Source organism: Aulostomus chinensis, chromosome 22 (assembly GCF_037954235.1).
Source record: "Aulostomus chinensis isolate RoL2024-O1b breed Wild chromosome 22, RoL_Achi_v1.0, whole genome shotgun sequence".
Lineage (NCBI taxonomy): Eukaryota > Metazoa > Chordata > Actinopteri > Syngnathiformes > Aulostomidae > Aulostomus > Aulostomus chinensis.
The window spans coordinates 23081993-23103603 of NC_141341.1; the positions used below are offsets into that span (position 1 = coordinate 23081993).

At 41.2% G+C, this 21611-nt stretch overlaps 1 long non-coding RNA gene across 1 annotated transcript; it reads left to right on the top strand.

Moving 5' to 3' along the window:
- Positions 1-1623: 1623 nt before the first annotated feature.
- Positions 1624-20919, top strand: LOC147241184 (uncharacterized). Its single transcript, XR_015111262.1, has 4 exons — positions 1624-1746; positions 10798-10904; positions 11025-11205; positions 20278-20919. It is a non-coding gene; the product is annotated as an uncharacterized LOC147241184 (long non-coding RNA).
- Positions 20920-21611: the final 692 nt, after the last annotated feature.

Genomic DNA, 21611 nt, shown 5'->3' on the forward strand with positions numbered 1-21611 from the left:
TATATATATATATATATATATATATATATATATATATATATTACACATACATACATATATATACACACACAACAATTTACAATGGGATTTAATTTTTTTTTTTAAAGCTCATTGAGAGGGCAGGAACAGAATATCTCATGGAGGACAACAGCAGGATTTTAAATCTAGATTAACTTTTTCTGTGTATTTTCTTTGCTATCTATGCTGATCTATATTCTTCCCAGCCTAAAGCCAATACATGACCTTGGCATCAAACTTATACTACATTGACAGGAGCGCTGTTATACTGGGCACCTTCTATTTGGAAAAAAATGAAAAAGGTTAAATCACAGATTGAGATATCACATCGTTAAACTGTCATGTATAATTTTCAAGACAGAATAAAGATTAAACATCACTACAGAGAACCTTTCACTTTGGAAGGGACAGCTGCATATGATCACGTGTCCCATTTGCCCTCACTACATAAGATCAACACCAAGGAACCCTTTTTACTTTTCTGCTTTATTAGTTTTTATTTACAGTCAACTTCTTATTGTATCTGACAAAACACTCACAACAGCTTCAATTTGCATTGACATAAAAATATGACACATCCACAAATATGCCTGAGCAGCAAATACTGGTGTATTCTACATATCAAAGCCACAGATGTACCAGTGATGTGTGACCTTGGTGTGACAACAGGAGCTCAGCTGTCTTTATGTCAGTGTCACTTCCAGCCGGCTCAAGTAAACAACCTTCTCTCAGCTTCTGCTGCAACTCATTCCAGCTGAGTGTAGGATGTTTACATGAGCGAAGTTGGAACAACAATCGAGAGGAAATAAGCCACCAGCTCAAATGTGACCTCATGGGTACAGTTTAGAAAAGGCTCTGGAGACAGCTAGATATGGATTTTAAACAAGAAGATCAGATATATGGAAAGAGAGTATTTGTTCCTTTCCGTGGAGCTGGAGATAGCTGGCAGCAGCAAACATCAGACTGAAAGCTCTGCAGATATACAGCTTCCAGTCGGGGATGTTTACAGCCCCAAACTACATAGCAGAGTAGTAAACTCAGTCACTGACACACAAACAGAGATGAAACACCATGTAGGGCAATGACTAAAAACTTTGAAGGCCTCCTCTAAATGATATCTTTTGACAGCAATGTCTAGCATACACACTTAGGAAGGGGTAGGGCGCAGACCAGGATAACAATCAGTAGATGATATTATGAGTGAATGAAGATTCCAGTATCCATCATCATCTTCTACAGTCTTCTGTTTTCCTTAAAGAAGAATAGCAGACAAGTTAGCCTGACCTCATTGCTGTTTAAGAGGTCTGGCTGTATAATATTGCCATTGCTCACTTTGAAAGACAAATCTTAAACATTTCTCATTCCAAAGCATCTATTTGGTTCTCATCATTTAAACAGCAACAATATTTATATATGTATATTCTGGGGCACATAAATATGTTGTTTACCTTGACTTCTCACAGAGCTTATCAAAGTGGAGGAGCTAGCATACTATGTTACATTAACTTCCCAACTAACATGGTCTAATTTGTCAAGAAGAAAAAAAACCCGAATAATCCAGGAGTTAGTTATTGTGGTATTGTATAACGGTGTAACGCCACTGAAGAAACACAGCTGGTAAACATACAGTTAACTTACAAGGCCAGCTACTGTGTCCTATCCTGACTGCAACACTGGAAAAGCTAACTTTAACAGCAATATAGCCTCCATTCAGAAGCGTCAACTGTCGTAAGTGAATTTATACAGTTAGCGAAATGTCTTAAGTAACTTTATTTTGTCAGGCATTCAGCCAGAGTAAACACACAAGAATGTAGTAACTGTTAGCATTAGCTTTAGCCAACGACCTAGGCTAGCTAGCTCGCTGTAGTAGCTGCTAGCTACTGCTAGCTTGTCTGTGACCCTAACCTTCTGCTGTTTGACGTTTCCTTACCAGGGAACAAAACGATTAATCCCAAATAACACAGAGTCTGCGTCCATTCGCCATTAATGTGTGTGAAGTTTAACTTCATATGGTCACGCTGAGTCCTATCCAGACCAGCCTGTTATGATTCCTTCCATTTTCATTCACTTGTCTTTATTTTGACCTTTGGTTACTCGACACCAACATTGACGTCATTGTCATGGCAACACAGTCCCGCCTACCGCGGGCCTGACTGACGGGGAATAAAAATTGCATTTCTATTTCGCACCTGAAATTCAACCATTCATCACGCCTTCCTCAATGAAACTTTAAAAGCAGTGGTGTTGTACAAGTGCAGTTCTTAAATTGGACAGCTGCTCCCGCTTCGTTTAAACCACTGCAGCTTAGGAACTCAAGATGAACTGAAGAAATTTGAGGCTACAGCAATGTACAAACAACAACAGCATATTTCTGATTTAAGTCCTGCATCTCAAATGTACTTAACAGTATTTATTATATTTGTTTATTTACACTTTATTTTTAAGTTACAGACACAAAACCAATAAAGCAAAAGTGAAGTCAATAGAATAATACAAATATCAAATATAATAAACATCATGTATAAATAGGAACCTTGTTAAATAGCTAAAAACTGTTAACACTGCACAGCCAGCCTACAAATCCTAGTTTTATTCATGCCAGAATTTAAATTCGTGATCATATTTATTTTAAGGTTTGTGCTCTGCAAAATGACCGCCACTGTTGCACTATTGTTCTCTTGTCAAATAATTGTTTGGTCTGGGACATATATGCTGTGTGTGTGTGTGTGTGTGTGTGTGTGTGTGTGTGTGTGTATACAGTGTATATGTATGTGTATATATATATATATATATATATATATATATATATATATATATATATATATATGTAAGTGTGTGTGTGTGTGTGTGTGTTAGCCGGGATGGGCTCTGGATGGATGGATAATATGGATAATAATAATCAAGCTGAGGTATATCAAGAACTGGTGGGATGAAGGCCCACATTGATTGATATTTGTCTGCCTCGTTCTTTACCATACTTGCAAAACTAAGGCCATTATGTGCTTCATTTGACGCTTGAGGATAATGATCAGTCCAAGTTATGTGGGATGCCAGTAAGCAGCTGGCCATTATCAAAAATTACCATCACTCTGACATGTCACCTGAGGTAAAGGTAGGTTTCACCAGCTGATGTAGATGTGTTTATTCCTCTGACAATAATGTCTCACTGATGTTTCAAGCCATTGAGTATATTTGGCCCTGTGTGTTAAATAATGAGAAGTAAAGAAGGTTGACATTTCTGATCAATCTTGACTTCATTAGTATAATTAATGATCAGTGCAAAGTTTTGTGTTGCATGCATTGTGGTGATGAGCTCTGACAGTGTCACCTCTTCTTTACTTTTGCGTGTCTTGGTGAGCAGCCATGCAGCATGTAACTATACCAAGGGGGGAAATATTTTAAGACTGTCAAGAATAATAACTGTCGCGCTTGCTGCCATGATCTGTTGTCAAAGAGGATGTCAAAGTCTATGGGGAAATTTAAAGTCGTACTTTACCAAAAACACGTTTTTTTGACTTTTCAAGTACTCACAAATCTCCAGAATGCAGAAAGAGCCAGCCATGAATATTTAGCTTGGAGCTATCTGTGACTGACAGCTAACAACAGCTACAGCAACAAAATTACAACAAAACTACAGACAAACGCCTGTTTACACACTCTCAAGTGCACAATCTTATTTGTCTTGTTATACTTGTTAAAGGTTTAACAGTTTTTTGGGGGGGAAGGGGGCAGCTTTGCTGTTGGTTTGTCAGTGTAGCTGTTGTTAGCTGTAAATTGTAATTAGCTTAAAACATATGTGAGAGGCACTTTCTGTATTCTGGAGAAGAAGAGGCACAGGAGGAAAAACATCATCTTTGTGAGTGCAAGGCACCTATTTGTGAGTACTTGAAAAGAAAAACACATATTTTGGATGAGTTTTTACTTCAACCCTACTTGAACCTCTGACCCAGGGCCCCCTACTGTCTTTTACAAAATGACGGTATATTTGGGTAATATGCTGTCTTGCTATGGCACTTTTTTGGTTTGTGACTTTCTAAGTCTTGGTTAAGCAAGCCCATTGATTGGGTTGTGTTGCAGGTTTTCCATAATGGTTTTGGTTAAATTCAGTTTGTTTTCTCCATTAAAAAAAAAAGGCCCAGCAAAAGATAGCAAAATGGAGATACTGCTGTGATAGCGCCTGTACTATTCTCCAATATTTTTAAGGAATATTGTACTGTAGGACAGTAGTTATATAGCTGTAAGTGTACCTTGCTGTACTACACAGCAAGGTACACTTACAGCTATATAACTGCTACATATAACTTTTCTCTACCAATGGAACAAAAAAAGTAAAAGTGTGTAATTATTTTTTAGTATTATTTTATCATTGAAATGTAAAAATAAGAAACTGACCAATACTGTGATAAAGTAATGATACTGGGTCAATCAACTGAGATTGTTTTTTGTATTGTGTCTTTCTATCCTGTTTTCACCAACTACAAAACCTAAGAGTGCCAATGAACTTAAAGTGCTCTATACAAACTCAACCACATGAGGTCAGGCTCGAGCTGGCTACTCAGCATGTCTTCATGATGGAGCGTCACCAAGTAAAATTGTGAATAATCATGATGGATTACAGTACATTTATTCAGTATTTAATGTTCAGTACACATGAATATGTGCTAGATTACTCTCTAAGCAACCAATTGTGGCCATAAATGTGCAGCAAGTTCAGCAAATGCAAATTTTTGAAATTTTCTCTCAATGTATATTCATTAGGTTTCAGCATAGCAGCGTGCCCTCAGTAGCACTGCTCAAGATTTCTTCATAATTCATAAAACGTATCTCAGTTATTTCTTATGAAAAGAGTGGGCGAAGAAAATCCATCTATAACCTAACCAGGAAAATTGATTCCCTTGTCGTTGTGTGGTCTGAAATTGCCGAGAGCTATTAAACGAGAGACTGATTTTCTCTGTGCACTGGAGTGGAACACTTTCTCCTTCTAGAGCCTTTTGTGAGATATGAACAGATTTGTAAGCAACAGCACTGCTAAAAGGAATGTTGTCCTGTGCTTTTCAGCCAAATGTCCTAAATATGATAAATATCATTGACATTTAAAGCCGATTCTGAGAGGAATTTCTACATTATTGTCTCAGTGCTTTTTTGTTTAAATTAATTCATTAAAGTTTAATTTGAACCTAAAAAGTTGATGCTCAATTAAAAAAAAACACATGTGAATACAATTATTTTTAAATTATGAAATTAATCCCATATAGTATTTTAAGCAGAGATTTAAAATTTAGATTACTTTATTTTTTGAAAAATAGGAGTCACATTAATCAAATTTGAATGAAATTCACATACAAAATGTGCATACGTACACTCAAACTACATCCACCTGAAATTAAAAGTTTGTCTTTTCATGATTGTTGAAGATTTATTTAGTGACAGTTTGCAGTCGTTTAAATTATTGTTAACAGTAAAACAATTTAAGGCAGTATTGGCTCTAATTTTGATCAAACAAAAATCTAACTGGAACTTTTGTGGCACACAGCCAGAACATGCAGTCCACCAAGTTTGGCATCGTCAAAAGAAAAAAATGAGGTAGACAGTAAGTTCAACAAGTTCTTGAGAATGATGGACTTCAAAAATCACTACCACCTCAAAGCAAATATGGCTGATTTGCTATGAATCTCCAAAATGTTTAAGCTTAAAGCAACTGCTGTAGTACCACTATCAGGACTATGGACATACAAGCCTTTGAGCAAATATTGGTTCAAAGCAAGTATGGGAAATAACACCATGTTGCTTGTCTTTAACCTTTACATATACAGTATGCATCCATTCACTGATGCCATGTTAGACATGAAACTGGCTTCTTCTGCTTTACTGTTGTACTTGCATGCCATGATTCTGTCATATTTAACACAATTAAACTCAAAAAGAAATACTTGTGATGGCCTGGTTGTTTCTGCGTTCTATGTTGTGTTGTTCTCCCTTACCTTTTTTTCCCTCGTGCCTGTTGTCTGTGCAGGGGGTGTGGCAGGAGGTGTGGTTGGTCAACTCTTTCCCAGGTGGCAGCTGATGCACACCTGTTATCAATCCACCTTAATCAAGTGCTCCATAAAACACCGGCTCAGCATCGCTGCCAGATTGTTTTATCCTCATAGTAGTTACTTGTGCTGACTAACCTTTGCCACTTCTCGAATCACTAGCGCTCTGTTTTTTGCAGTCCTTGGACTGCGCCTGAAGTTTCCCCCTCTAACTTTTTTGTTCCCAAGCTAATTTTTACTTTTCCTTTTGGTCCCCAGTGTTGTATGCCTCGCTGCCGCCTGTGGTTTTTAGTTTGTCTGCTGTGATCAGCCAGCTTCCTGCCTGGCCTCTATTATTGGTACTTTGTTAACTATGAAGTTTTGGTTCAGCACTATTTTACAAATTTTTATTTTACTTTGTGAATTTTGACTCTGTTATGCTGGTGACATTAAACACCTGTTTTTTTTCTCAGAGTACTGCGTCAGTCTCTTGCCATTCCAGTCCACCCAGAACAATTGGTCGTAACAGGCCGATCTGGCCAGAATGGACCCGGCAGAGGCTGCTAAGCACAAGAAGGCTCTCTCATCTTAGGCTGCTACGGGATCGTCCCTATCCCAGCCAGATACTCGGGTGACTTAGGGACAGTACATGTGCTTGATTCCTTCATCAATGCTTGCTTAAGTTCAGTCAACAGCTGTGTACTTATCCCTCAGACAATTCCAGAGTAGCTTTTGTCTCGAGTCTCCTGTCTGATTGGGCAGCTGCTTGGCTCTAACCCCAACCACAAATAATCCTATGCTGAGTTCTGAATTTTAGGCTTTTTTGCAGGAGATGTGGAAAGTTTGCTTCTCTCCCTTTAATGGGATGATCACAGTCAGTCAGCTCCGATCCCTAAAACAGGGTAATCAGTCAGTTGCCGACTACTCAGTTTCTTTCTGCATTCTTGCAGCTGAAACGGAATGGAATCAGGCAGCTCTGTAGGGACTGTTTTTACAGGGTCTTTCAGAAGAAGTTAAGGATGAGTTGGCTGTTGGGGATGAAACTACATCATCAGACACACTCATTGATTTAGCCATATGATTAGATAACTGGCTAGGAGAGCGACGAAGGGAAAGAACACATAAGCAGAGATCCCACCTTATCCTGCTGACTCCCCACTTGTCTCCAGAGACTCCTCAACCTCTCGCTGCCTCGTCTTTGGACAACTGCAGTTCGCGGGGTGCATTTAGTCCTGATGAGCCCATGCAACGCGGCTGGACTGGTCTCTCCCAACAAGAAAGACAAAGACGGATGACTCAACTGACTGACTCTCTACTGCAGACAGAAGGGCCACTTTCTCGCTCAATGCCCAGAGGTGCCAAAAGACCAAGCTCAGTAGCTGGCAGGAGGGCACTGATGAGCAAATCTTTGTTGACCTCCAACTCGCCCAAATGGATCCTGGTTACAGGTGCATTACACCTGGGCCAGGACTCACTACCAGTTCAGGTATTAATGGATTGTGGGGCTGATGAAAATTTTGTGGACTGTATTCTGGTTACTCAGGCTAACATCCCCACACGCCCAATAGCGGAGCCAATGGAGGAAAACTGACCCAAGAAACCCATTTAACCGCCCTATCTTACTCATTCTCTCTGGTAATCTCCCCCACACCAACCTTGTGACCGCACCATAGATTTGGTCCCCTGGGCTCCTCTTCCCTCTAAAAGACTCTATAACCTCTCTCCCCGAGAAGCAAGCTATGGAAAAGTACATCACCAAATCTCTGGCTGTAGGCCTCATTTGCCCCTCCTCATCCCCAGTGGGAGGTTTTTTATTTGTGGAAAAGAGAGACAAGAGTCTTCACCCTTGTATTGCCTATGCAGGACTGAATGAGATTACAGTTAAAAACAAATGTCCTCTACCCCTTATGGACTCCGCTTTTGGTCCACTTCACGATACCATAATTTTTTTTCCAAGCTAGATCTAAGGAACCCTTATCACCTGATATGAATTTGTAAGGGGACAAATGGAAGACTGCTTTCAATACTTATATTGGACATCTTGAATATCTGGCTTCTTCATAGATGAGTTGTGCCGCTTCAGCTGCAGTATATTTCTTTGGAGGTATTTTTTTTCTGACATTGTACACTGCTCTACCAAGCACGTCTTTTCAGTGTCCAACACTGACCTGTAGTGACCTGAACCGATCAGCACATGCACAGTAGCCTCCATCTGCAAAATGTGTACACTTGGGGCGGCATGGCTCAGGGGTAGACTGGCTGTCTAGCAACCGAAAGGTCGCTGGTTCGATTCTCGACCCTGGTGACCATGTCGAAGTGTCCTTGAGCAAGATACTGGACCCATAATTGCTCCTGATGAGTAGGTTGGTGCATCACATCAGTGTGTGTGTGTGAATGGTGAATGAGACAACACTGTAAAGCGCTTTGAGTGCCGCTAAGGTAGAAAAGCGCTATATAAAATTGAGTCCATTTACCTGTGCTCTTTTGTTGACTTGGAGGAAGTTTGAGAGACCAATCTTCCCTATCATTCAGAAAAGGACGCAATGTCATGCTTATACTGGACACCCTATAAGTGATCAAAACCAGATTATGGATGTAGTTTGTCAGAGGAAAACGTGGTAACCTAGGAATCGGTTAGGATATGATGTTCTTCTCTATAATGCGATTGACAAATAGGAGTGAAATATTCAATTCAATTCAATTTTATTTATACAGCGCCAAATCACAACAAAAGTTATCACCACTCTCCCTCAATGAATTTACACCCAACAGTTCTCCATCAGCAAGCACATCCTGCAACAGTGGCGACGAAAACCTTCCTTTTAACAGGCAGGAAGGTCGAGCAGATCCAGGTTCAATGGGGACGGCCTTCAGCTTTGACCGGTTGGGGGGAAAGAGAGCAGGAGAGCAGGGCAGAGACAAAGACAGATAATGGAGGAAGACAGATATGCAGAAGGAAAGAGGGACAGAGATAAAGAGAGAGAGAAAGGGAAGAGACTGTTGGACAGACGGGGACGTGAGCAGGTGGAGCTACGGGTGGCAGCTTGAGCCTCTTCAGGTCCTCCTGCAGCACCTGGGATCTGGGATGAGGGGAGCCTGAAGGCTCCAGAGAAGAAGATGAGTTAGTAATATGTATGAGTATGATTTATGTATGACAAATATAGGAGGACAGAGAGGAGTAGAGAGAAGCCCAGTGCACCATGGGAGATCCCCGGCAGTCTAAGCCTATAGCAGCATATCTAAGGGCCAGCCTAAGCAGCCCAACTATAAGCCTGATCAAAAAGGAAGGTCTTTACTCTGCTCTTAAAGGTAGAGAGGGTGTCTGCATCCCGGACCGAAACTGGGAGGCGGTTCCACAGGAGGGAAACCTGATAGCTGAAGGCTGGAGTAAACCAAAAAGCCAATTTATTTTGCAGTCTATTGTCAGTTTAGCTGTAAAGAAAGATACATTCGATGCACATGTATGTGTCTTATATCATTGAAAAGCTGATTTTGTGCCATATCTGACCGATGAAGGGTTTGTGAGTTATTTAGATGAGAGTAAAAGGAGTACACATCAACGCACAGCATTTTGTGAACTGCATTTATGATTACATTCAGTCAAATTCAAAAATTATTTTCTAACAAATACTTGAATGCAAAAATAAGTGATAGATACCACTGTAAAGGCGCAGCTGTGTAGTTTCACATGATATGCGTGTGATCGCGCTCTGATGATGCTCCAGAGATATTTGCGTGACAAGAATGTGTGTCTAAAGTCACGCACTTTGCATGAATGAGTCCCTAAGGATGAAAGGAGAACAAGCTTTTTATTAAAACAGAAAAGTGTGAGTTTTTATGTCTCCACTCTGTTTCTTGGGGTTTATCATCAAGTAGGGCCAACTTAAACCTGACCCAGAGAAATCTGGAGGTGCAAGAGTGACCTGTGCCCTCCACATAAGAAATTTGAAAGGTTTCTTGGATTTGCCAGTTTTTATAGGCTATTTATTAAAAGCAATAGCAGATGACCTCTGTAAAACAGGCTTTTGTGTGGTCAAAATCAGCTCAATCTGCCTTTGAGAACCTAAAGCAACTGTTTTCCAGTGCACCCCATGCTCATTCATCCGATCAGTCTATCTTCAGTCTGTCACAGAGGTGGATGCCCCTGACTCTGGACTAGGGGCTTTCCTCTCTCAGTGCTCACCCACCGATTAGAAACTCCACCCATGTGACTTTTACTCCCATCAGCTTATCCTAGCAGAGAGAAATTATGATGTGGGGAACAACGAGTTGCTTGCAGTGATGCTCTCCAAGAGTGGTGACACTGGCTAGAGGGTGAAGAACCTTTCCTACCTTGCTCTGCCCGCAGACTAAACTCACAGCAGGCTTGATGGGCTCTTTTCCTGGGCCACTTGAATTTCACTCTAACTTAATGCCCGGGGTCCCGGGACATCAAGCCCGACGCTCTCTCCCGACAGTTTTCCCCAGCAGTGGAGGAGTCAGCTGAAGAGACCATCATCCCAACTTCAGGTTTGGTGGGAGCAGCCAGATGGAAGATAGTGCAGGAGACCCTGCACGGTCAACCCTTGCCTTGTGAATGCCCACGGTGCCAGCTATTTGCTCCCCCAGATTTGAGATCTGCCGTCCTCCAGTGGGGGCACTTTTCGAAGGTGGCCTGTCATCCTGGTTTTCACGGGACCCTTGCTCTGCTGCAACAATGTTTCTGGTGGTCTTCCATGGCAGCAGACACCCAGGAATTTATTGAAGACTGCTCTGTCTGTGCCCACAGCAAAGCATCACACCAGGGCCCAGCCGGTCTCCTCCGGTCTCTGCCCATACATCATTGCCCCTGGTCACACATAGCTGTGGACTTTACCAGTCTTCCACCATCAGAAGGTAATATAACCATCCTTACCATTGTGGTTGCCTAAACTTCCCTCAGCTCTAGAGACTAAACTCTGGTCTTTCATGTTTTTTGACTACTGTTCTGACCGGGGCCCCTGGTTCTCTTCCCAGGTGTGGAAAGTGTTGTCAGGCTCTGGGGGCCACTACCAGCCTCTCTTCTGGCTATCATCCCCGGACTAATGGCCAGACAGGTGAATCAAGAGCTGGAATACTCCCTGCGTTGTCTCCCGTCTCCCTGCCTCCTTGTCCACCCGACTGCCATGCATGGGCCATCTGATCAGGTCAGCCATGGGTATGTCTCCTTTCATGTTGCTATATAGTTTCAAGCCTCCATTATTCCCCAGCTGACACAGCTGTCCCCTCGGTAAGGTCTCATCTCTGCCCCCGAGGGGTACAGCCTGGAGAAGTGTTCATGGGTGTCAAGGGCGCTCATAATGGTTGTCTCTGCAAGAAGTGTGGCTAGTCAACTCTTTCCCAGGTGGCAGCTGATGCAAACCTGTCATCTATGCACCCTAATTAAGTGCGCCATAAAACACCAGCTTAGACCTTGCTTCGCTGCCATATCATTTCAGCCTCTTAAGGTAGTTACCTGTGCCAAATAACCCTTGCCACTTCTTCAATCACTAGTGTGCGTTTTTTTTCTTCCCAGTCCTTGTACTGCGCCTTATGTTTCCTCCTCTGAATTTTTGGTTCTCAAGCTAATTTTTACTTTTACTTTTTTCCCCAGTGTCGTATGCCTTGCTGCTGCCTGTGGTTTTTAGTTTGTCTGCTGTGACCAGCCAGCTTCCTGCCTGGCCTCTTTTGTTGGCACTTTGTTGACTACGAATTTTTGGTTAGCACTTTTTTGTATGATTTTGAGTTTCACTTTGTGAATTTTGACTCTGTTATGTTGGTGACATTACACACCTGTTTTTTTTTTTCAGAGTACTGAGTCTCTTTCCATTCCAATCCACCCAGAACACTTGGTTATAACAATACTCCAACAATACTCTGTATGAAAATAGTAGACTTGCCTGCTTAACCCAAACCAAATTTATTCTTACAGGAAATGGAAAATACTATATTCTGTTTGCATCCACTATTGCCGTTTTAGTTACATGTGACGCAATCCTGTAATTTGCTGGGTAATTTCTTCTCAATGCTTGATCCACCTCCAGCCGCGCTTGCAGGAGAACTTCATTTTAGGCCTAATTAAATTTCATTACTATAACATCTTTCATAGACTCTTACTGTTCATAATGCTGTATTCAATATTACCTGTTTATTAGTTAGTTTTCCCCTGATACCTTTACCTTTCACCATTATGATAGATTAGTCTTAAGACAAATATGACAACCACAGGAAGTGATCACTGCATTTGGGTGTTGTGGGATTTTGGATTGCTTGAGCAAATGGGTTACAATGTGTGGGGTCAAGGATAGGTCATATCAGACACCACGGAGCTTACATTTAGTGACTGTTGCTCTGAAACAATGACCCCTTATTTTTATATGTATATTGCAATAAAAAAAAAAACAACATTCATTTTATTCTATCCTCTCAAGCGCAGTGAACAGGCAGCGCTTGAGGAAAAAAGTTCTTGACCAGGAGCACTGACAGTGATAACATTAAATGTTTTTGATGGTGGAAAAAACTGGAGCACCCAGGGAAACCCCACATAGGCACAAGGACAACATGCTGGCTCCACACAGAGAACCTGGGGTGGCTGGGACTCAAACCCAGCTGATGGCCGCTATTATATTTAATGCTAAAATTGCTATTAGCGGTACGGCAGCGCATCCAAAGCATGTTCCAGGATGTTCCAATAGCAATTTTTCTTTCTTGTTACCAATTCTGTTACCTGAACTTATTATCCGATTCCATCTTTTATCTGATTACCTGCCGATGCTGAGTACAGACACCAGAGCTATAAGAATGTGTTAAAATATTTTAATATAATCTTTAAAAGCTGTATACTACTAACCCTGTACTGATGTGATATTATCTGTTAAACCATTACTGCTACTACAACCACTACTACTACTACTGATAATAATAATAATACTTTCAGTTTTAACAGTTATACCTGAAAAAGAAATCTCAAATTAAATTTCCTTGAGCAAACTGTTTGCACAGCCACAATTTGGACGAATCAAATATTTTAAAATTTTCAGTAATTTTTAAAACTGTACTTCAAAAGCAACCTAAAAAGACGGTCTACTGAGTCTATTTTTGCTGAATAGTGCATCAACCTGCACAGAGCAGATTGAACAAGACAGGAAGTTGCAACAGCATAGTGAATCCAGTGAATTTCAAAATAAAATAGTATGTGCAAACTCCTGATTGCAAGAACAGACAGAAAAGGACACAATATAATCACAGACTCTATGTGCACATGATATAAGACCAAGAGACAACAAAATTAGCAGAATCCAAGCAAGTTAATAAAGCTGGATGGGCGAAACACCAAAGCCAAACTTTAGCGATGGGAAATGCATCGCAGCCAGAATATGATGCAGCTGTTCCCAGTGGAAATTCTGGGTTATGATTGGGTAATAAAAAAGGGAAAATAAAAGTAAGAGGTACATGAGGGAAATAGATTTAAAATAGGAACTGGCAAAGGGTATGATCAAAACACATAAAAAACAAATCAGACCCCAAGGAAAACAAGGAACAACAAAAAGTAACACATGGAAACTAATGATGTCATAAGAGAAACGTTGCCCCCTAAGGTCTGGTACATTTGACTGTTGTTAGTGCTCTGTACAGCAGTCAGGAACTGCATGCTTTTTTGGCACAGTTAGAAGAAAAGCGGGGAAACAGTTTGGGGTGCAAATCTGTTGACTCTCCTTCAGGTGTGTGTGTGTGTGTGTGTGAGTGTGAGTGTGAGTGAGAGAGAGAGAGAGAGAGAGAGAGTTAATGAGAATGTATGTGTGAGTGAGAGAGAGAGTGATAATATAGCATCTTCTTGGGTTCATGTTATAGTGATATAGTTAAGTTAGCCAAATAGCCCAAGTCGTGTCGAGGTTCCCAACAACGTCATGAGATGAAAAATCCTCGACCTTCTCTCAAAGGATTTTTGTGCCAACTGGAAAACGAAATCCTATCTAGCCAGTTGTTGCTTGAACAACTGTTGCTTGAAATGCTAATTAAAAACTACACTGATTATAATGATCATTGATCAAGCATCCCTAGCTGCCATGCAAGGACATAGTATGAATGGTGAGGCACCCGCACAGGGGAGTTACATCACTACAGGGGAAACACAGGGAACACAGGGAAAACCAAATACTGCACCGTCTCACGAGTGAAAGCAACTCACCTCCTTCTCTCTTTTCCCCTGGCCTGTTGGCTTTCCAAAGCTGAGTTTTGTTTGTTTTTGAGTAGACTTCTCCATCTTGCTTCCATTTTCAAATTCCACCCGACAAAAAAACTGACTGCGCGGAGTTTGACGAGAACGTAGGCTATATCCCGTGGTGCTTAGCTGACTTTCGCGAGGCTGCGTCATATGATACAATCTTTCAAGTGTCGGATAGTTCAGCTACGTTTTAAAACGGTGATGGTAAAAAAGATTGTCTTATGTGGACTTTAATTTCAGAATAAACAAATGAGAATAGCTGCTGAATTTTCCACCAATCAATCAAAGTCAGAAGGATTTTTATCATAAATTTATTAAACATTTGAGTTTAAAAAAAAAAAAACATGGGAAAAAAATACCAAGGATATGACCTGGGTGTCCTCAATGGTAGTTACGGGCCTGCATACAAGCATACAGAGCCTGACAGTGGACCAGATATTCACTACTGTCCTGCAATGGTGGAGGAGGCTGCAGTTGAGCCATAATGTTAATAATGAAATGTTCCACACTATGGCTTGGAGAAGAGGCAGGAAGTAGTGGTTCAATAATGTCTGAAAAAGTGAATAAACCATTCATCCAACATTTCCTGTATTAGGAATGGAAAATCACAAAGTGATGGGAGGGTTTGTTTTTGGAGGAAAATACCTGAAGCAAAGATAATCATATTTCATCCTGCAGGCAAACTTGTACCAAATGTAAATGGACTATATTAATATAGTGCCTTTCTACTTTGCTTTAAACTGTTGCCTCATTTGTGTGCACTCATGTCTGTGCTCATGCTTCTGTATGTGCAAGTGTACCGTTCTGAAGCCCACGTCATATCTATCCCACAGAAGCATACAGTGCCTGAGTGCTGTGCAAAGCACTAACACAAGTCAAATGAGCCAAACTTTAGGGGGCAATGTTTGTTTTCTTATTACCTTGTAAGTTTTTCTTTGTTACTTCGTGTTGTTTCTTTATTTCCTTGGGGTGTTGTGTTTTTTCTGTGTTTTGATCATACCCCTTGTCAGCTCCTTGTTTTATATCCTAAATGTATGTACCTCATGTGCCTGTTACTCAAAGTTACTTACTGTCTAAGTCTGTTTCTATTTTTTGTATGATCACCTGTGTGTCATTGGTGCATCAATCCTCATCATCCACAGTCCTGTTCTTAGAGTCTCATCCTATCAGCGCCATCCCTGCCCTCATGTGCTAACCCTATTTCTTGTGTCATTTGTGGAGTTTGAATTTTAGTTAGGTTTTCTGTATTTGTCATTTTTAGATTGTCTTATGTTTTATCAGTCACTCTGGCCTGCTTTTCTTCCGAGGTATTTTCCCATGAACTAATTAGGCTCTCCGTTTAGTTATTAGTTCTTGTTCTCAGAAAACTATGCAAGGCACCAACCTACTCATCAGGACCAAATAGGAGTTTGGTATCTTGTTCAAGGACACTTCATTTGGTATCTTGTTCAAGGACACTTCAACATGGTCACAGCCAGAAATGTTAACCCTTTGGTTTCAAGATGGCTTCTCTTCCTAAGGTCATGCTGGCCCACGAATGATGTGGATGAACTCAAATGATTGCATTAGTCCTATTCTTTGTGTCTACATCAAGGGATCCTGCACTGCTGTAGTTCCTACCTGCTGTCTTTGCATCCATGGGCTTGCTACTGGTCTCTGATTGTCTGCTTTTTCTCAGAGCCACCTGTGTGCAGAGGCATCACTGTTATCTTGGACTAAGCCCATCAAAGGTGTTGGTTGCCATCATTCAGTGCTGACCACTGTGGTACTTATTTAGGCCAGAGTGTGAATACAACATGACCACAACATATTTTTAGACCAGCGCAACAATCCTACCCAACATACTATAAGAAATTTTCAAACAAAGGTTATTTCCACCCATTGATTAATAGGCAAGCAGCTTCATGTCCCCTTCATTCTCCTTCAAAGAAAGTGTGTTACTTGGAGGCAGATGGGGAAAGGGATGGGTGATATTCAGGAAACACTGCTTTACATTTACCCTCACTAGAACTTTCTCTACAGACCCTGTACACAGGCAGATATAGTAGTCTACAGATGCACAACACATTTAGACAATAAAGAAGTCAGGTGTGTTGCTTCCGTGTAGAGCTGTCCAAATAATGAACTTCACAATCTTATGTAGTGTCTTACCAGCTGCAGGGAAATAATGAGACAATTCTGCACTTAAGAGTCCAACACTGACAAGAATCCTCCTACTCATACTGAAGGTGCAACAATTTAACAAACATGAAACCCACAAAACAAAGCAACTCAACAATGCAACAATGCAGATGGCCTTGCCCATTAAGTGTGGGTCCGCTCAATGTTCTTGGTTTTTGTTTGCTGCTGTCTCAAGCTGTACATCCTCCTGGAGAATTGATGGGTGTACATCAATTGAAAAGGGGACGTGTTAGAACTACTCAATTTGTTAGGTGTCATGTGATAACCTTTGTTGTGACTTGGTGCCATACAAATAACAGTTGATTTGACTTGACAATGGAGAAGGGATTTCCACTGCAGGACACAAATGAAAGTCAACGTGGAACCGATGAGTCCTCGAAGGCTTGTTTTTTTTAAAGCAGCTAGAGAGTCTGAGGCCAGGTGGTTCCACAGGCATAGACCCAGAGTGGAGAAAGCTTGGTCACCCTTTGCTGACAGCTTTGTGCACAGGACACCAAGTAGATTAAGGCTGTCTTAACTAAGTGACTGGGTGGAGTTTTGGGGGAGTGGGCGATTTTATAGCGTATCAAAGGCAGCACTCAGGTCCAGCAGGATTAGCAAGAGTGGTAAGCAAAATCTGCCTGAACCTGTGTGTTTTCAAGTTCAGGAACATGCAATCTTCCTTTCGCATTAATACCAGGAGATGGATAGTAGTGGAGGGCTCCTTGCACGGTCTGTTCAATGTTGAGCAGGGCGGAAGCATTAAGGCACTGTTGAGGCAGAATAGTTTCAGCTCTGTTTGAGAGTCATTGACCAACTGGCGAAAAAAGGCATCTAAGCTCTCTATTCTTTGAACGTGGATGATAAGAGTAGATAAAACTTAAATTGGAAAAGAAAAGGGCCCACCAAGCTTGCCCAGAGTTGAGGCGCTTGGCTTTCTTGAGGTATTCCAGATTTTTGTGGTATATCCAAATAACAAATAGTGCTTCTGCCATCTCCAGCCAATTTCTCCATTCCTTCAGTTCATTCCTTCATTCAAGCAACTCTCAGTTGCTGATATCATAATTTCTTTGTGGGAGACAACCGATGAGCAAAAAAGTCACTTGGATGCAGCCCATCTTGAGGGGATGATTGGGAAAGGATTGCCCCCACACCAACATCGGAAGCATATACCTTAACAATGAGGGGATGGGGGGGGGGGGGGGCACTAGAATGGGGCACATATGAATGACTATTTTGGTGGTCCAGTGGTTTAACTGTCCATCTACATCTGAAGGGGAAGGGACATTCTTTTAGAGAACAGTGATGTACACATCTTGGCCAGAGAAGACAAATAGTTTGAAGGAGGACTTAAGGAAACTATGTCAAACTGGAGTGACCATTCCTGATGGAATTCATCACCACCTGTCCCCCACTTACAGTATGGTCCTGAGCACCCTCACTTGGAAACTCAACACCCATTCAGGCCCTGGCCCTAACGACCCACATCAATATCAGTTGGATCAGATTCCCACTGTCATGCGACTTCAACAACTCTCATGTGACCTCAAAAACTCTGAAAGCCAGATCTCACATGTGACAAGTGACCCTGTAAGAGGGTCACATCCATGCAGTCATAAAAGCCTGCCAGTCCCTACCAGTGACTTAGAACTGAAGAAGCCTCTTGAATGAGAGGCAACAATTCTTCAACAAACTAAAATAGTACAGTTGACTATGACACAGCACATTAGAGAAGCCATGACCTGGATGACTGTGAATCTTCACCAAAAGTGGAGTGGAGTAGTATGACATCCTGGTAGCTCTCATGGCAGAGGAATAGGTTTTCTGGTGTTCTGCCAGGGATGGTTGATGGGTAGTTAATCCAGTTTGCCTAAATTGGCACTAAATTTTCTATCTCTCAGATTAAAGGACTCTAACCCAGTCAGTATAGCAAGGGGTTACGCAACAAAAAGACCCCATCTGAGTTTTTTGAGGGGCAAACCTGTGTAGGCCTTCCTGCTGAGGTCTGTTATATCAGTCTATTTGCTCTTCTAGTGAGAGGGCAGTATTGGGCTGAGACAGAGCAGAGGAGAGAGTGGGTGAGAGCTGATCATGGTCAATATTTTTGGACTTGCAGAAAATGATGAAGTGCTTGGTCCTGGAGGCAGAAGACGTCTGTGTTCAGTAGCACCAAGTGATGGTCGCACATGCAAAGCTATATAACCTGGGTGTTGGTAACTGAGATATCACGAGTGATGACCAGATCAAGGATACAGCCATGCTTATGGGTTGGTCCTTGTACATGATATGTTATGAGAAGGCAGGAGGCACCAAGTACCACCAGCCTAGAGAAGGTTGGGCTCAAGGTCAGAAAAATCTGATATACAAGTTGACCTTTCCCTAAGTGGTCTATAGATGGAGACTAGTAGAGCGCCAGGCATTACAGATCTTGCAGCTCCACATTCAAAAGATGGGAAGTCAGGAGGATTCAACAAAGTCAGATGTATCCATATAAATCACTGCCTCGTGGACATGGTGGGGCAGAATGCCTTTTCAATCTATTTGTAGATTGCCAGAGTAGCTTCATTTATTGTGAGATAACCACCAATGTGATGTCAAGTTTCACAAAGAGATAAAAAGTCAATGTTCTGATCAGAGATCAGTTCATTTAGACTGATAGTTTTGTTAGTAAGGGACTACATCCAACATTATGCCACTTGCAGTGTAATATAGTCTTGTGCTCGCAGTTGTTAGCCATGGACCAGATCCACAGAGCTTTGAACTAGCCAGATGATCCATGGCAGCGCTGTCAATATGTCAAAGTGAAGATTAATAAAGAATAGCATTTGGATTTCTGACAAGCTGCTTACTGCTTATGGGTGTCCATCAAATCTGATGAGGACGCTCTCTACCATCTTTTTAGGTGAGTTCTTTGATTGCTGTATAGACCAGTCCTGGACTCACAAGTCCTTCTGCATATAGGACATTTTCATGTAAATACGTAGTGGTATCGCTAACAATAACACAATAACCTGCAATATAAATTGTTTCTGAATTATGACTTATAGAATCAATTCGCCATCTTTCATAGGGACACTGGGCTGGACCCATCAGATAGTTTATGTTTCATGAAGTTAGTCAGCTGTGTACTGACCCAAAGGTCTTTTTTCATCTGAAAACAAATTTAACGTAGATCAGCCTTATAAGCTGTGTGACAGTACACCAAAGCCTTTCAAACCCCAAAGTTCAAAGTAGGCTTACAAAGTGTGTATGTACTGTAGCAACCGGACAGCTTATGAAGAATCAAGTGGATTATGCCACAAACTGGAGGTAGAATCACCTTTTATGAATACCAGGTTATTCAATAATGGTTTTACCGTCAAATAATTCTAGATATACTATAGTCAGGTTAAGTAAAGATGATATTTGCACATAGTTGGTTTGAATCTCTATGATGTAAAAATATAAGAAGTTGTCATTATTTTGAGAAGAAAGTTACAAAGTGTTGTTTCTATTGCTGTAAGTACTTCCCAATAAAACTGTCCTGAAAACAATAATCATACGCTGTGTGAAGCATTTAAAAGAATACTGTATTTGTTCAACATTTTAATTTTAGGGTGGGAGGGAGATCAATAAACTTGTCCTCACAGTGCTGTGACAGTTATTTAGATGATTTAAATGAATGGGTCTCTGTCTACAATCATTGGCTAAAAGCTTGAAATAACTGTCTGCCCATACTGCTGCTCCTCAGTGGCCTTGGAGGATTTATGTTTTGTGTTAAGTAAAGCTGAAGCTACTCATGTTATCTCACTCTATCAATACCAAATACATTAACAATATCTAGTCGCTGCAAGCACACTATTAATTTACCACGACCTGTCCCTACAGGGGCAGAATGATTGTTGGAGGCAACGAGGTGTATCTGCTTACCCCTCCCTGGGACACAGTGTCGCTTCTGGGGATCAATGTCCATTGAACACAGAGGAAGAGGGGCGGGCAGGCAGCCAAGCAGCTAGCTAGAGGAAGCCCTCAACCTGAGCCCGACTGACACTGTCACCTAAGAGGTCCCAGCAGGCCTGGCAGAGACAGAGAGGGATGTGCTGCTTAATGCTGGAGCCATGTCCTCTCAGGTAAAAACATGGGACATTGTGCCTCAAAGGTTGAAGAGGGCAGAGGTAATAGATATGGTGAGCTCTGTTTCATGACAGGAAAAAGCCAGACCACTACTGACAGCTGATTGTCAGTTTGTCATTGGAAAATGTATCACTGGGAGAAGGATAATGGCTTTCAGTTGAGGGGAGATTATTAGAGAGAAGAAATAGCATATTATTGATTTAACATTAAAAATGTTAATTGATTCGTAAGCAATAAAATGCACCTTTAATCAGTTAAATAAAGTCAAGGGTTGGTCTGGTACAACTATAGCCCTCTAATTTCAGCCAATTTAAGTTTAATTTTACTGTCAGCTGATTATTTAAGTTTTTGTAAGTTTGTAAGTGCCACTATCCAATTTTAGTTTTCCCAACTGTGCTAATTTGATCCTTTACACTCCAAAAAAGGAAGAACTCTGCCAAGCTTATCTGACAAAAACAACCACAACATTCTGGGGTTGTTGTTGAATGTCTTGTAAAAAAACACATTCTATAAACTGTCCAAAAACATCATTCATATGCTGTGGTTATTTTCTTTCAGACATCAATAGAACCTCTATGTAATGTTAGCTGCTACATCTGTGTCACAGCTCTGGTCATCCCAACTAAATAGCTTGAGTCAAAAAGTTTTATTGGTATTTAACAGTTAGTAATAAAAATTTTGCCTCTAGGGATGTATCGTGATCATCAATTTCATGTTATTGCAATCACAAAAAAGTATTGACTTTGCCATGGACATAGGAATAGGAATACCTATACATTTCAAATTATAGGTGTTGCGGTCAAATGGTGTAGTTTTTTGTTTGAGTTGGAACTACAGTTACCGTCAACCCTTGCATGTACACCATCTTTTGCGCTCCTTTCTCTTTAGTATTAAGGGAAAATGAGAGACACTGCAGATGCTCAAGTGAGTGTAAATCTGACCCGTGGAAAAATTTTGGTTCCCAGTGTAAAGAAATGAAGAAGGAAAAAGAGGAAGGAAAGGCGAAAACTTTATGCATTCGCTGACGGACTGCTATGATATACATGACAGGGAATACGAGTAATATGAGAAGCTACTTGGCAAATCAT